The following is a 17,251-nucleotide window of genomic DNA, read 5'->3' as shown; positions in this document are numbered from 1 at the left end:
AACTAAAGGTCTCAAAAAGCGCACAGCAAATAGAACAACCCATCGGCAGGCAGCGATCGACATAAAAGGCATCCAACCACCTGCAACCCAGCAGGCGAAAACTGCCCGGATGCACCTGCAACAAACGAAACGCGGCTTCCACATCCGTTTTAGCCATCAAAGCACCCTACCCATACCGGCGAACCCAACAAATGGCAGCATCAAACGACGTGTATGACACCGCACAGGCCTCCGGATCAATGCTGTCATTGACCGAACCCCCCTTCGGAAAGGACAGATGGTGTATGAGTCGAAACTTATTCGGCTCCTTCTTCGGAACCAAACCCAACGGGGAAACCACCAAGTCAGCCAAGGGGGGGTCAACAAAAGGACCAGCCATGCGACCCAATTCCACCTCCACGCCAACTTGTCGGACACCACCCCGGGGTTCAGCCTCGTGGAACGCAAATTGTCCTCCATGGGGGGAACCCGGTCAAGAGAACAAGGTATACGGAAACCAAACGAAAACCCTTCCACCAGCAAGCGAGCCACCGCCCTATCCGGATACTTACTTAGGAAAGGCCGCATCCTTTCCACCATCACCGGCGTCGTCCCTTTTGTTCTGAGCTTCCCCGGCACGGGGCTTACCCTGCTTGAAACAACGGGAGAAGGTGTGAGAGCCCCCACAACCGGAGCACTTATGCTTGAATCTACAGGCAGTCCCGAAGCGGCACGTCCCCTCATTGAACTGCCAACAGAAACCCCGGCGCTTCGCGGCCGACTGTCCGGGGGCAGACGGACCGCCGGCCCCGCTCGGAAAGGAAGACGGTGCCGCCCGGGCCGACGTCATAAGGCGCATCCACAAACTGATGTCCTTGTGGTCCCACCGCAACGACGGGCGAACCACCTTCCGCTGACGGAATTGCTCGTCATAACGGAGCCAAGCAACCCCCCCATAAACCCTGTGTGCCTCACCGATCGCATCCAAATAACCAAACAAAGTGGAGCAATGCTCCGGATGCTTCTCCCCAACCACACTCGCAAAGATAGCAAAAGCTTGAAGCCAATTGCTAAACGTGCGCAGAATCAAACGAAAGCGCCGCCGCTCCTCATCCTCCTTCTTCGATTCCTCCGGTCTCACCCTATCCAGGTTAAATTTCTCCAATGGAAGTAATGTAAAGATTTCGACGTACTCGTCCTTCCATATCTTCTCCCGAACCTCCGCCTTGAGGTGCGCCCCCAAGGGGCCCTCGAAACAGACGTACACCTCACATTTCGATGAATCCGCAATGCGAATCGCATCATCCTTACCTGCCGCTTTGGGCTCCGCAACCTTGTCCCCCGCAAGCGACGCAGGAGACGGCTCCCCCTGCGTCACTACCTTGTCCCCAGAAGCGGCAGGGGCGGCACCAGCCCCCGCAGGCACCGAGCCGGATGCCGCCGCGGCCGGAACCCCACTCGGACCCCACGCCGCCACCGGCACCTGCCCCACCCCGCTGCCCTCAAAGCGCTGTACCAAGGACCGCAGTCCCGCCAGCAAATCCCCCAGGCCCCCCGCCGCCACCGGCGCAGCAGGCCCCTGACCCCTCACCTCCGCGACAGGCAGAGAGCCAGCTGGAGCCCCCCCAACCTCCGCGGGCCCCCCCCCCCTGGTTCTGCTCCACCCCCAACACCCCCACCAACGCAGACAAAGCAGACCGTAAAGATAAAGTGTTAACAGGAAAAAGCTCACCTGACTGAGACCCCGCGGCCGCGGGTCCCGCAGCCACCACCGACGACGGCCCCGGAGTACTTCCCTCCTCCTTCCGACCGGACATCCAGGTCCTGAGCCACCCCGACGGACATGGGGCTGGAAAGCACAGGGGGGGCAGTCCGCTCGGCCTCCCCCCCCCCCGCCGACGACCGGAACTGAAGTCCTCCGCTGGCGCTTCCTGCCGGGCCGAATTGTCACTTCCATCTCCGGGGACACCGCCGCACAGGAAGTGCGCGGTGCAGCAGTGCCAGCCGCTCCCCCCGACTGGCCAGGGCGACTGCTCGTTCCTCTCCAGCGCCGAGCTGACCAGGGCAGCCGGTCCTCACCGCCACGGGCCGCCGCATCAGATCCGGAATCCAGGCGAACGGGCGGGGCCGGAGGCGCAGCATGAGTATGGCCCCGCCCGCTAGAGCTCCGCCGGCGTCGGGGATTCCTCCCAGGGGGCCCGCCGAGCCCAGCAGGAGAACGCTGGGATGGCGACCCTGGAGGGTCTGCCCAGGGGCTCCCAGTGTGGCGCTGAGCTCTGGGGGATACTGCGGGGCTGTAACGCTCCGGCGGCCGGGACTGCCGAGCGCGGGAATGCCGCTCCCCCCTTTCCAATCCATTCACCGCCATGGCTGCATCCAGCTGCCTCTCCAGCCACAGCGTCCCACGGGTGGCGGCCGCCTCCCGCAGCCGAAAAATAACAGCCTTCAAATCACCCATGGACGAAAAACGAACGTCTGATCAAGCTGGAAGGAGGTAAGAGGAGGATCCTTTCTTCTTGGCTCCACGAGGAATTGTGCTGAAACCGTAAGTAGCCCCCCCACTTTCCTTACTAACAACCCCACCTACCTAACACTGACCAATCCCTCACCTTGACCTCCACTTGAACCTGCTGCCTTAACCCTTACCTGACCGTGGCCCAGTAAATCCCTTCATGAGGCCCTACGCTTATTTTTTTTTTTTTGCTTCGGGCCTGTCTAAAAGGATGGTGGCACAGGTTTATAGGATGTGTTTTTGTACTACAAAACTATGACGCTAGTGCGTATACTAAATTGGACTCATGACACACTATGAAAATCTGGGTCCCCCTAGAAAAGACCTTGGCAGGCAGGAATTTAGCTGGGGCACCATGGATACCGGTGGGTGACAGAGGACTCTCAAATTGGACCTCTCCCTTAACTTGGGTAATAGTGATGAGCCGAACACCCCCCTGTTTGGTTCACACCAGAACATCTCGAACAGGGAAAAAGTTCTAGTGAACATTCAAACTCCATTAGTCTATGGGACACGAACATGAAAAATCAAAAGTCCTCATTTTAAAGGCTTATGTGCAAGTTATTGGCATAAAATGTGTATGGGGACCCGGGTACTGCCCTGGGGGAAATGTATCAATGTACCAATGCAACAAAAAATGTAAAACGATCATTTTTACAGGAACAGTGATTTTATTAATGATAAAAGTGAAACAATAAAAATAAAAAATTCCTTTAAATATTGGGCCTCGGGGGTCCCCTTAATCTGCTTGTAAAGTGGCACATCTGTACAATGTATGTAGCCTGTTGCAGCAATTCTGACATTTACTAAAGGAAAAAATGTGATTTAAACTTGCTCTCGGCTATATTGTATTGTCAACCCCCGGCAATACAGATAAAAAAAATGAAAAAAACAGCATAGGTTCCCCCCCCCCCCCCCCAGTCCATACCAGGCCCTCCTCCTGAACCATACCAGGCCGCTTGCCCTTAACGTGGGGGCCCCCCAAAGCACCTTGTCCTCATGTTGACGGGGATAAGGGCCTCTTCCCGGCAAGGGCCTCTTCCGATAAGCCCCCCACCCGCAGACCCCCAAAACCACCCTGGGCTGTGGTTGTGGGGGTCTGCGGGTGGGGGGTGTAATGGATCTTAGTACCCCAGGTGGGCACATCCGCCGGACCTGTGTCTCCTGTCCTCCAAACGCACCCACAGCCTGCGGAGAAGCCATACCTAGCCCTTAACCCCTCAATCACGAGACAATCCACACAGGTGTTGAGGGTTCAACATGCAGAGCTTAAACTGTTTATTACATTCCAAGACATACAGTTTTACACACAGTTAGGGACACTCCCCTTAGCCTTGCCAAAGGGGGAAAGGGGACAAGGAACAACCAATGGGAACTGAACATTTGCACATATGAGCTTATGGTAAACAGGCAGTCTCTCAATACACACCCCCTGCGGAGAGATGTCTCCAGTCCAGACCATTGTCTGTGTGTCATGAATCCACACAATTAGACACAGAAACAGGAGGGGGGTGGGGGGAGAAGGGCTGTAGCATTTCATTACATTAACTCACTGCCAGCATGTCCCCAGGTCTCCAGTATCTGGCCCATAGTCTGTCGGTAGGAGGCTTGCGCACAGTCCCCTCCAAAACACACAGTGACAGTGGGTTCTGTCACATTTTTCCCCTTTTAAAAACAGACTAACCAGGTTCCTGACCCTCAACTGGTCTGGACCTACGTTAGTCACAAACTTCCACCCCAGGCAACCAGAAAAAGTAAAAGTATGACTCTGGCGCTGGGGAGAAAAAACGCACATAGGGTCTCCCTGTAACGTTCATGCGTTTTTGTTAGTGGATGGATTTACAGCTGCAGAATTATTACACTCAGTAGCCTTGTAGAGATTCTGTTGAACAAACATATCCAACTCTCAGGACTTCATCACAGTGCACAGCCTGTTATGCAATATACATATACTCAATCAGATGTTTAATGGAGAGTAGTAGTATTAGGAGAGTTGCAGGTGATGGTAGAGCAGATAGGTTCTGATGTCAAGTATAGTGCAGATGGTAAGAGGACACAGATGGAGTATACTTAGACAGAGTAACCTAGTGCAAGGATAGTTGAAGGTAGTCCCAAGAGCTAACTGTCTATGCAGATGATAGGGAATAGATAGATACAGATAGTCCTGGTAATTGCAGTAGATGACAGTAGGAGATTGGTTAGTAAGGATTCCCCTGTGGGGTACTTATCACTTAGATAGGTTAGTAGTAACAGTGTCCTTTTGAGAGAGGTGATCCCGTAGCGAGATACGGATCAGCAGCGAAGTTCCGGCTTCAGTTCAGCAAAGGGAAATGTCAGCAGCTCCGACTTCACAGGAGAAGGTGCGGTGAACATGTGGTTTGAACGAGCAATGAGTGAGAGAAAGCCGGCGATTGAAATAGCCGCTCATAGCGGCGCTCAGCAATGATGTCATCCGGTCTTAAAGGTGTATGCGTCTCTTGGATAACAAGATGGGACGCAATTTAGTAAGAGAGAAATATGGAACAAGGGTACCAGAGGTACCAGAACATTACAGTACCCCCCCCTTAAGGCCGGCTCCGGAAGGCCTCTAGAACTGGTTTTTCTGGATATTTCGAGTGGAAATTGCGAATCAGTCTAGGGGCATGTATATCGGAGGTATCCAGCCAGGTGTCATCTTGGGGCCCATAGTTCTTCCATCGTACAAGATACTGGAGTCTTCTTCTATGGAAACGGGAATCCAAAATCTCTTTTATCTCAAATTCTTCTCCACCTTCCACTTGTACAGGAGGTGGAGGTGAGATAGTAGGCCTTATTCCTTGGTTAGGAACATGGGGCTTCAGTAGCGACACATGGAAGATGGGATGTATCTTGAGGTCCGTTGGTAATGTGAGTTGTACTGCAGCTTTTCCAATAAGCTTCTCTATTGGGAAAGGTCCCAGAAATAGAGGTCCAAGTTTTTTACTAGGGATTTTTAATCTCAGATTTTTTGTAGAAAGCCAAACAAGATCCCCAATGGCATATTGGGGAGAGGGTTTCCTACGGAGGTCGTAGTACTTCTTTTGTTGGCTATGAGCATGGGATATGGTATTGTTGAGTAATCCCAGAGAATCCTTTATCTGGGCAAGATAATCAGATGCCACTGGATTACTTGATGGCAAGATACGTGGTGGAAGGAGTGTGGGATGAAACCCATAATTTAGGTAAAATGGACTTTGTTTAGTAGTGCTATGAGTCGCGTTGTTATAGGCGAATTCCGCTAGCGGGAGGAGATCTGCCCAATCGTCCTGTAGATACGAAGTATAGCAATGCAGATACTGTTCAATGCACTGGTTACTCTCTCTGTCTGTCCGTTGGTCTGAGGGTGGTAGGGAGAAGTAAGTTTACGCTCTATTCGTAGTATCTGACATAGAGCTAGCCAAAACTTTGAGATGAATTGTGAACCACGGTCAGACAGCAGTGTTTTTGGAATACCATGTAACTTAAAGACATGTTTCACAAGCAATTCCGCTGTTTGTTTGGATGAAGGTAGTTTTCAGATAGGAGTGAAATGTGCCATCTTGGTCAGATGGTCCACTGACACCAAGATGGTGTTGAATCCTTTGGAAGGTGGTAGTTCCACTATGAAGTCTAAGGATACCACTTCCCACGGAACCTGGGGTATCGGTAAACTACAAAGTAACCCCGATGGTTTCATGTTGTCAATTTTAGACCTTGTACAGATATCACAAGATGAAACGAACTTTTTTTACGGTTGTCTTCGTGTCTGGCCACCAAAACTGCCTAGTAAGTAGATTGAAAGTTTTAGTCATACCCATATGTCCTGCCATAGGTACATCATGCGACAATTCCAAGATCTTGGTTCGCATAGTAGGGGGTATGTATAATTTATCGTTGTAGTAGAGGAAGCCTTCTGCGTCAGTAGTTAGTTGTGGTGGAGGTGAGTCCAGTCCTATGCTGTGCAAAATCTCTTCCTTCAGGGAGCGAACGACACCGATAATACGTTCAAGTGGTATTATAGGAACTGAGGGAACCTCGGTACAATCTTTCTCGGCTAGTCGTGAAAGTGCATCCGCTTTTTTATTTTTGTCTGCGGGCGTGTAAGTCACTAAAAAATTAAATCTCAGAAAGAATAACGACCACCGTACCTGCCGGTGGGAAAGAGGTCTATTAGTCTGAAGGTATTGAAGGTTTTTGTGATCAGTATATATCAGGATTGGCAATTGAGTGCCCTCAAGTAGATGTCGCCAATTCTCTAACGCCAGTTTTATGGCTAGTAACTCCTTCTCACCTACTGGATAGTTCACCTCGGGGCTGCTTAATGACTTTGAGAAGAAAGCAACTGGGTGAAGAGGTGAGGTGTTTGTTGGTCGTTGTGAGAGAACTGCTCCTACTGCCATATTTGACGCATCTACCTCCAAGATGTATTGAAGGGATGGGTCTGGATGGCATAGTATGGGGGCAGTAGTAAAGCTTGATTTCAGCAGACAGAATGCTCCATTTGCTTCTGTTGACCAATTAAATGGTTTCTTCTTACTTGTGAGTTGTGTGAGAGGTTTCACAATCGCAGAGAAGTTCTTAATGAATTTCCTATAGTAGTTAGAGAATCCTAGGAACCTTTGTAATGCTTTGCGAGTGGTTGGCACAGGCCAATCCAGAATGCAGGATATTTTGCTCATGTCCATTTTGATTCCATTTTTAGATATAATATATCCTAAGAATAGTACTTCCTCTTTATGAAACAAACATTTTTTTGATTTAACATATAAGTTATGTGCAAGTAGCCTTGACAACACAAGTCTCACATGTTTTATGTGCTCAGGTAAGGAATGAGAATAGATAAGTATATCGTCCAAATATACTACAACACAAACATCAAGCAAGTCTCTGAATATCTCATTTATAAACCGTTGGAAGGCTGCGGGAGCATTACATAGCCCAAATGGCATTACAAGGTACACAAACAGTCCGTATCTGGTTCTGAATGCCGTCTTCCATTCATCCCCTTTACGGATTCGAATTAAATTGTATGCCCCTTTTAGGACCAATTTTGAAAAGAAAGAAGCTCCACGCACCTGTTCGATAAGTTCAGGAATAAGAGGTAAAGGATAACGATTCTTTATTGTAATGGCATTTAATTGTCTGAAATCAATGATAGGCCTAAGGCTAGAAAGAAGAGTCCAGCAGCAGTGGAGGAAGTAGAAGGTCGGATGAATCCTTTTGCCAAGTTCTCATCCAGATACTCCTTAAGATGAGAGAGTTCATCCTGTGAGAGAGGATAAACATGTCCGAAAGGCAACTTGCTATTAGGGAGTAGATCGATACAACAATCATAGTCCCTATGGGGAGGTAGCATTTGAGCGTTTTTCTCAAGGAAAACCTCTGATAAATCCTGATAACACTTGGGTATAATGTCATCCGGCACTACAGACAGGATCCTATCATATGTGGGGAGATTACACGTCGTTTCACAATAGTGAGAAGAGAAGGTTAGCGTTCTTGTTTTCCAATCGATGATTGGTTGATGTATGTGTAACCAGGGAAGTCCCAAAATGATTGGAAAATGTGGTGAAGTTAATATATCAAAGGTGGTGGTCTCCACATGAGAATCGTCAGCAGTTACAAGGAGTGCCTGTGTCTGACTGGTGATAGGACCAGAGGATAAAGGGGTACCGTTAATAAAACTAACGGAGACAGGTTTGGGTTTTGAAACAATAGGTATTTTATTAAGGGAGACAAAACAAATGTCAATGTAGTTTCCACAAGATCCTGTGTCGATCATAGCCTTGGTGGTGATCCTAGTTTGGTCCCACTGCAATGTTAAATGAACAAAAAGATAAGGATTAGAAAAGGAAGTTGTGAGTCCTCCTAGCAAGACATTTGAACACTCACCCTCTTTTCTGCGGACAAGGGGACAGCCGCTTATCAAATGATTCGGGGATGCGCAGTACATGCAAAGATGTTCGGTTTTCCTCCTGGCACGTTCAGAAAGGGTCAGAGGTGGGCGTATCATTCCTACTTCCATAGGAGTAGGGTCAGCAGGCAACATCCGAGAAGGACTGGAAAATGGTGAGCCCATCTTCTCAGCCTTTCTTTCTCTTAGTTGTCTGTCAATATTGATACTGGTCTGTATCAGTCCCTCTAGAGTGCCAGGTAAATCCGCTCGGGCGAGCTCGTCTTTAACGGCCTCAGATAGGCCGAGTCTAAACTGCGTTTGCAAAGATGTGTCGTTCCACCCTGAATCAGGGGACCATCTTTTAAAATTCGCCACGAAATCTTCAACAGGTCTCCTTCCTTGTTTTAAGGCCCGTAATTGGGTATCAGCGGTACTCTGCTTATTGGGATCTTCATATAAACTAGCGAGTTGTGCTAGGAATAAAGGGTAAGAATTAAGGAGTGGATCATCCTTTTCAAAGAGAGCGTCTGCCCAGGCCCGGGGTTCACCCGTTAAATAGGATATGACGGTACAAACCTTAATTTGGTCAGTGGTGTAGGTTAGAGGTTTTAACAAAAAAAGCAATCGACATGCGTTTTTAAATTCACGAAATTTGCTCCGATCACCAGAAAACACTAGAGGAGGGTTTATCTTAGGCTCACGGGGCTGAGCAGCAGAAAGCTGTGTGAGACGGCCAACCTGCTGTCTCAAGGTCTGATTTTCGTTTTGTACCTCTGTAAGCGCAAGGATCAATGCATCTACTTGCTGTTTTAATTGTAGTACATGAGTGGGTAATTCTGCTGAATCCATATTTTTTTTTAAGGCTCGTTCAATCTGTAACGTTCATGCGTTTTTGTTAGTGGATGGATTTACAGCTGCAGAATTATTACACTCAGTAGCCTTGTAGAGATTCTGTTGAACAAACATATCCAACTCTCAGGACTTCATCACAGTTCACAGCCTGTTATGCAATATACATATACTCAATCAGATGTTTAATGGAGAGTAGTAGTATTAGGAGAGTTGCAGGTGATGGTAGAGCAGATAGGTTCTGATGTCAAGTATAGTGCAGATGGTAAGAGGACACAGATGGAGTATACTTAGACAGAGTAACCTAGTGCAAGGATAGTTGAAGGTAGTCCCAAGAGCTAACTGTCTATGCAGATGATAGGGAATAGATAGATACAGATAGTCCTGGTAATTGCAGTAGATGACAGTAGGAGATTGGTTAGTAAGGAATCCCCTGTGGGGTACTTATCACTTAGATAGGTTAGTAGTAGCAGTGTCCTTTTGAGAGAGGTGATCCCGTAGCGAGATACGGATCAGCAGCGAAGTTCCGGCTTCAGTTCAGAAAAGGGAAATGTCAGCAGCTCCGACTTCACAGGAGAAGGTGCGGTGAATATGTGGTTTGAACGAGCAATGAGTGAGAGAAAGCCGGCGATTGAAATAGCCGCTCATAGCGGTGCTCAGCAATGATGTCATCCGGTCTTAAAGGTGTATGCGTCTCTTGGATAACAAGATGGGACGCAATTTAGTAAGAGAGAAATATGGAACAAGGGTACCAGAGGTACCAGAACATTACACTCCCATGAATAAAAACAGCCGCTGCAGAGTGGGAACAGCTGTCTGCACTCCTCTGATCCGGGGCTGGGTTGCAGATATTGGGGGGAGCTGAATAATCCTCTGCCCTGATGCCAGCGCTTTCGCTGGTAGAGAATGTAGGCTGGTAGGGCTGTGCATTTGGGGAGAAAAAGGTACTTGCTTTTCTCCTGGTGTAGTTACCAGCCGCTGAGAAGGTATCTTTCAGGGACTGTCTCCCGGATTCTTCATCTCTTGTTCTGATGCTGGGCAGAGACCATCAGCGCTCTGTCCTGTAGCCAGCGCTTCTGCCGGGGGGACATATGCAAACGTTGGGTACAACTGCTGGAGAGGGGGAAGGGTTTTCTCCCCTGCCGGTTCTGTGACCAGCCACTGGGGTGACTTCTGACAGGGGCTGTCTCCCAAACCCTCCAAAAACATACTGAGGAAGGGGCAGGGGCCAGCGGAACTCTGCCCAGTAGCCAACGCTTCTGCTGGGGGGATGAACACTGGGGTAGTGTCCAAGTGCTGGGGAAACGGCTCACTGAGGTCATCCCTCGGACTCCCTGAATCTAACTCTGAGGGTGGGCAGAGGCCAGTGGCACTCTGCCCCGTAGCCAGCGCTTCTGCTGGATGGATGAACATTGGGGTAGTGTCCAATTGCTGGGGAGGGAGAATTGCTTCCTCTGCTCCGGGTGGGGATATCTGCTTTTGGGAAAACAGCTCACGCAGATCCTCTCTCAGACTCTCCGGATCCAACTCTTTTTCTGATGCTGGACAGATGCCAGGGGCATTCTGCCCTGTAGCCAGCGCTTCTGCTGGGGCACCAGATGAGATACTCTGGACTTGCTGCTGATCACCATTTCCCAGCCTTCCAGCGCCTGTCTCAACTCCCCCTTCTGAGACCTTCATGCTATTAGCTTGTCTCGCTGCCTGGGGGACCTCCGGTGCGTTCCGGCATTCTAGCGCTCGCAGTGCCCTCTGTATCATCGCTGCTTCTTCCATTGCGGTTAGGACAGGAAAACGCAATGGCACGCCTGGCCCAATTTGCTTCTCATCTTCATGACTGTCTTCTATTTCTCCCGGACAGTCCCAGGCAACGGGAGCCATGCCAGGCTGCTGATCACCGACAAACAGCCGCTTGTAGGCAATCTCGAGCTCCCATTCCTGCTCAACCAGGAACTCCAATTCCTCCAGGTCACACGCCTCTTCGGGGAGGTCCAGCACCTCATCTCGGAAGTCCAGGATGTTTTCCAGCCGCCACTCCTCATCACTCCCAAAGTCTGGGTCTCCGTACATTTTTTGATGGAGCAGCCCCACGCCGCCATAGCCAACGCCTTCTGTCGGGCTGCCATCTGCTGTACCTGGCCACAGTTGAGCCGCGAACCACCGGAGGGCTCTGTAGCTGGCGTCCAGCCTCATTCCCTCCTGGACCAATCTTCCGAGCTCCGTCTTCCCTTCATCTTGCTGCCGTTCCCTCAGGAACACCTCTCGCGCACGATACTGCGTCCGGTACATCTCTGTGGAGGAGGGAAGAATCTTCCCCTGATGGTGCCGCTCGTGGCTTAGCGCCTCATGCCAGAGTTGCCGGCGGATCACATCCTCCCAGCCGAGCATGGTGTGCTCTGTCGCTGGTCCCCGATGGTGATTCCGCATGCCTTGCAGCCTCCTCCCGAACTCTGCTCTCATGCTGGCTGGTCCCCGTATCACTCCTCGGCAGCTGCCCAGATCTTGAATCCTGGTGGTGGTTTGGATGTCCTGGACTGCCCGAGACATCCCACCGCTGCCAACCAATGTAACAGATCTTAGTAACCCAGGTGGGCACATCCGCCGGACCTGTGTCTCCTGTCCTCCAATCACGAAATAATCCACACAGGTGTTGAGGGTTCAACATGCAGAGCTTAAACTGTTTATTAAATTTCAAGACATACAGTTTTACACACAGTTAGGGACACTCCCCTTAGCCTTGCCAAAGAGGGGAAGGGGACAAGGAACAACCAATGGGAACTGAACATTTGTACATTGAAACAGGCTACAGATAACCTAATAAGCTTATGGTAAACAGGCAGTCTCTCAATACACACCCCCTGCGGAGAGATGTCTCCAGTCCAGACCATTGTCTATGCGTCATGAATCCACACAATTAGACACAGAAACAGGAGGGGGGGGGGGGGGGAGAAGGGCTGTAGCATTACATTACATTAACTCACTGCCAGCATGTCCCCAGGTCTCCAGTATCTTCTGGCCCATAGTCTGTCGGTAGGAGGCTTGCGCACAGTCCCCTCCAAAACACACAGTGACAGTGGGTTCTATCACAGGGGGCTTATCAGAATCTGGAATCCCCCTTTAACCACTTCAATACGGGGCACTTTCACCCCCTTTCTGCCCAGACCAATTTTCAGCTTTCATCACTCTCACAATTTGAATGATAATTACTCAGTCATGCAACGCTGTACCCAATCAAATTTTTATCATTTTTTTCACACATATAGAGCTTTCTTTTGGTGGTATTTAATCACCACTGGGTTTTTTATTTTTTTGCGATATAAGCAGTGGCAACTGGTGCTCAAAATTTTGGGGGGGGGGGGGGGGGGCGCAAACAGAAAAATGTAATAGGCATTGCTTTGCGGCAAAAAACGCTGTAAAAAATTGCGTGACTCTGAGGTCACAAAAGTGTGAAAGGGGCCTTCAGTAAATAAGGTATAGTGTGCCCCCTTTCAATGCAGAGAGACCAGCGTGCCCCCTTTCAATGCAGAGAGACCAGCATGCCCCCTTTCAATGCACAGTGACAAGCGTGCCCCCTTTCAATGCACAGTGACCAGCGTGCCCCCTTTCAATGCACAGTGACCAGCGTGCCCCCTTCAATGCAGTGACCAGCATACATGCCCGCTTTCAATGCAGTGACCAGCGTACATGCCCCCTTTCAATGCAGTGACCAGCGTACATGCCCCCTTTCAATGCACTGACCAGCGTACATGCCCCCTTTCAATTCAGTGACTAGCATACATGCCCTCTTTCAATGCAGTGACCAGCGTACATGCCCCCTTTCAATGCAGTGACCAGCGTACATCCCCCCTTCAATGCAGTGACCAGCATACATGCCCCCTTTCAATGCAGTGACAAGCGTACATGCCCCCTTTCAATGCAGTGACCAGCATACATGCCCCCTTCAATGCAGTGACCAGTGTACATGCCCCCTTTCAATGCAGTGACCAGTTTACATGCCCCCTTCAATGCAGAGGCCAGCGTGCGTGCTTGCGTGCCCCCTTCAATGCAGTGTGGGCCCCCCCGAGACCAGTGCACTTACCTGGAGCCCTGGAGCAGCCGCGGCGGCGGCTTCTCTTCAGTCCCGGCGGCGGCTTCTCCTCACTGTGTGCCCCGGCGGCGCGTTTCCACTCTCCTCAAGTCCTCCTGCTCCCACCTCCTCCTCGGCCAATGGTATGGGGTTTGCCTTGCGGCCAATCAGGATGCTGGTATTAAACCGGCTTCCTGATTGGCCAGGAGGAGGATCGGTGTGACAATAGCGAATTTTCATTCGCTATTGTCACACAATGGTTGGGCTCAGGGCGCACTGCTCTGCGCCCCAGGACCACCCTTTGCATCACCCTATTAAAGCCTCTGGCTCTAATCAGGTGATTAAAAAAAAAAACATTAAGCTCCATGCGTCCGGCGCCCCTGCATGCAGATTAGGGGGCCGGATGCATGGATGGGGGGGCGGCGCCCCCGCATCCTCAATACACCGGCCGCCACTGGATATAAGTGAAAAAAGACCGAAAATTTTGGAAAAAAAAAAACATTTTGTTTTAGTTTCTAATATAAAATTTTGCAAATAAGTAACTTTTTTCATAAATTTGGGCCAAAATTTATACTGCTACATATCTTTGTTAAAAATAACCCAAATTAGTGGATATTATTTAGTTTGTGTGAAAGTTATAGAGTCTACAAGCTATGGTGCCAATCATTGAAAATGAAGGCCTATCTCATTTCTTGAGGCCCTGAAATGTCAGGACAGTACAAATTACCCCCAAATGACCCCTTTTTGGAAAATAGGCATTCCAGGGTATTTAGTAAGAGGCATGGTGAGTTTTTTGAAGATGTCATTTTTTTTCCCACAATTCTTAAGAAAATGAAGAAATGCATTTTTATTTTATTTTTTTTACACAAAATTGTCATAAAGTTATTTCTCACTAGTGATGAGCCAAACACCCCCCTGTTCGGTTCGCACCAGAACATCGCGAACAGGGGAAAAGTTTATTCGAACAAACAAACTCCATTGAAGTCTATGGGACTCCAACGTCAAAAATCAAACGTCCTCATTTTGAAGGCCTAAATGCCAGTTATTACCCAAAAAATTGTATGGGGGTCCAGGTACTGACCTGGGTGACATGTAGCAATGCAAAAATGTTTTTTAAAAACAATTGTTTTTAAAGGAGCAGCGGTTAACTGATTTTAATGAGGCTTAAAGTGAAAGTATAAAAATGAAAAATTCCTTCAAATATCGTGCCTGGGTGGTCCCCTTAATGTGCCTGTAAAGTAGCGCATCTCTACGATGTATGTAGCCTGCTGCAGCAATACTGACTTTTCTAAAGGAAAAAATGTAATGTACAAATATACATACAAGTTTCAAATCGCATGTACTTGTCATACAGGTGCAGAAAAATTGGGCCTTGGTTGTTGGTGGTGCCTGAACACCCCAACCCCTCACAGTTACTATTGCTGGGCGCAGGAATAGGCCCTGCTGCTAAAAATTCCATACAAATTTGAATTTGCATGTACTTGTCATACAGGTGCAGAAAATTGGGCCTTGGTTGTTGGTGGTGCCTGAACACCGCAACCCATTGCAGTTACTCTTGCTGGGCGCAGGAACGGGCCCTGCTGGTAAAAATTCCATATCAATTTGAAATTGGCAAAGCTCAAGTGTTGTATGTGTTCTTATCAGTAATCTAGTGGGGGCGCTGTGCTGTCATCTGACCAAGGTTGGGTGTCGGCTATGCAAACCTGCTGGAGTGATGGGGACCTAAAAGGTTAGTATCGGCAGGAACTGAAACTGAAATTGGGCATTTTGTGTTGGTAGTGCCTGAGCACCGTAACCCCTCACAGTTACTCTTGCTGGGCTCAGGAATGGGACCTGCTGGTAAGAATTCCATACAAATTTAAAATCGCATGTACTTGTCAAGTTGTCATACAGGTACCAAAAATTGGGTCTTTGCTGTTGGTGGTGCCTGAACACTGTAACCCCTCACAGATACTCTTGCTGTATGCGGGAATGGGACCTGCTGGTAAGAATTCAATACAAATTTGAAATCGCATGTACTTGTCATACAGGTGTCAAAAATTGGACCTTTGGTGTTGGTGGTGCCTGAGCACCGTAACCCCTCACAGTTACTCTTGCTGGCCGCAGGAACTGGACCTGCTGGAAGATTTCCATACAAATTTGAAATTGCATGTACTTGTCATACAGGTGCCAAAAACTGGGCCTTTACAGTTGGTGGTGCCTGAACACTGCAACCCCTCACAGTTAATCTTGCTGGGCACAGGAATGGGACCTGCTGATAAGAATTTCATACAAATGTGAAATCGCATATACTTGTCATACAGGTGCCAAAAATTGGGACCCTGGAGTTGGTGGTGGTGCCTGAGCACCGTAACCCCTCACAGTTACTCTTGCTGGGAGCAGGAATGGGACCTGCTGGTAGGAATTCAAAACAAATTTGAAATCGCAGTTACTTGTCATACAGGTGCCAAAAGTTGGACCTTTGGTGTTGGTGGTGTCTGAACACCATAACCAACCCCTCACAGTTACTCTTGCTGGGAGCAGGAATGGGACCTGCGGGTAGGAATTCAAAACAAATTTGAAATCGCAGGTACTTGTCATACAGGTGCCAAAAGTTGGACCTTTGGTGTTGGTGGTGCCTGAACACCATAACCAACCCCTCACAGTTACTCAGAAACACGTCCAGAGAATGTTAACCTCCCAGTGTCTGGAAAGGGGGTACACACATTTTTTTCAAGGCCTCCTCAAATGTTTCATCCTCTGCTCCCTCTGCGAAGGCAGGATGAGCTCTGAAACTTTACCCCTATAACGTGGATCAAGAAGGGTTGCCAACCAGTAATTATCCCTCTCCTTGATAGCACGAATCCTCGGGTCCTTTCGCAGACTTTGCATAATCAGGGAGCCCATGCAACGTAAGTTGGAGGAGGCGTGAGCTTCTGAGTCCTCTGGGTCAATAAGGCTGACATTGTCAGGAGCAACCTCTCCCCAAACACGTACAACTCCTGGGGTTTCTGGGCAATAAAAACCATCCCTTGAAGACTGCTGAATGCTATCCTCTACATCCATGCTGCCGCAATCCTCCTCCTCCTCCTCTTCGTCCTGTGTGTTTTGTGGCCCTGTAGGAATGATATCTGCATAAAGGGGGCCTTGTGAGGAAAGGAAGTCCTCCTCTTCCTCCCGCTGTTCTGCCTCAAGTGCCCTGTCCATGATTCCACAAAGCGTGTGCTCCAGCAGGTAGACTTGAGGGATAGTGTCACTGATGCATGCATCGTCCCAGCTCACCATCCTTGTGGCCTCCTCAAATGGTGACAGGACGGTGCATGCATGCTTTATCAAAAGCCACTGGCGTGGTAAATTAAATCCAAGCTCCCCTGACCCTGTCCTTGTGCCATACTCACACACCCTCTTCTGCATGTGCAGCCACTGGAGCATTGCCAATGTTGAGTTCCACCTGGTGGGCATGTCACAAATGAGGCCGTTGGTGGGCAGGTTGAATTCCCGTTGAATGTCTGATAAGCGAGCACTGGCATTGTATGAACGGCGGAAATGGCCACAGACTTTTCTGGCCTGCCTCAGGAGATCTTGGAAGCCCAGGTATCTGGTCAAGAAATGCTGCACCACCAGATTCAGGGCATGTGCCAAGCATGGAACATGTGTCAAGTGTCCCTGTCGGAGGGCGGAGAGAAGGTTGGTGCCATTGTCACATACAACCATTCCTGGCTCAAGCTGTCGTGGCGTCAACCATCTCTGAGACTGCCCCTGCAAAGCTAACAGAATCTCTGCCCCGGTGTAACTCCTATCCCCCAGACAGACCAACTGAAGCATGGCATGGCATCTTTTAGCCTGACTGCTTGCATAGCCCCTTTAATGCTTAGGGAGCATTGCTGCCTCAGAGGACAATTGAGAAGAAGAGGACATGGAGAAGGAAGAACAAGAGGAGGAGGTGGTGGTGGAGTAGCCAGATGTGGCAGAACCA

This window comes from Pelophylax lessonae, assembly GCF_965119305.1.
Source record: "Pelophylax lessonae genome assembly, chromosome: 3".
NCBI classification, from domain to species: domain Eukaryota; kingdom Metazoa; phylum Chordata; class Amphibia; order Anura; family Ranidae; genus Pelophylax; species Pelophylax lessonae.
Note: the sequence above shows the minus strand (reverse complement) of the source record.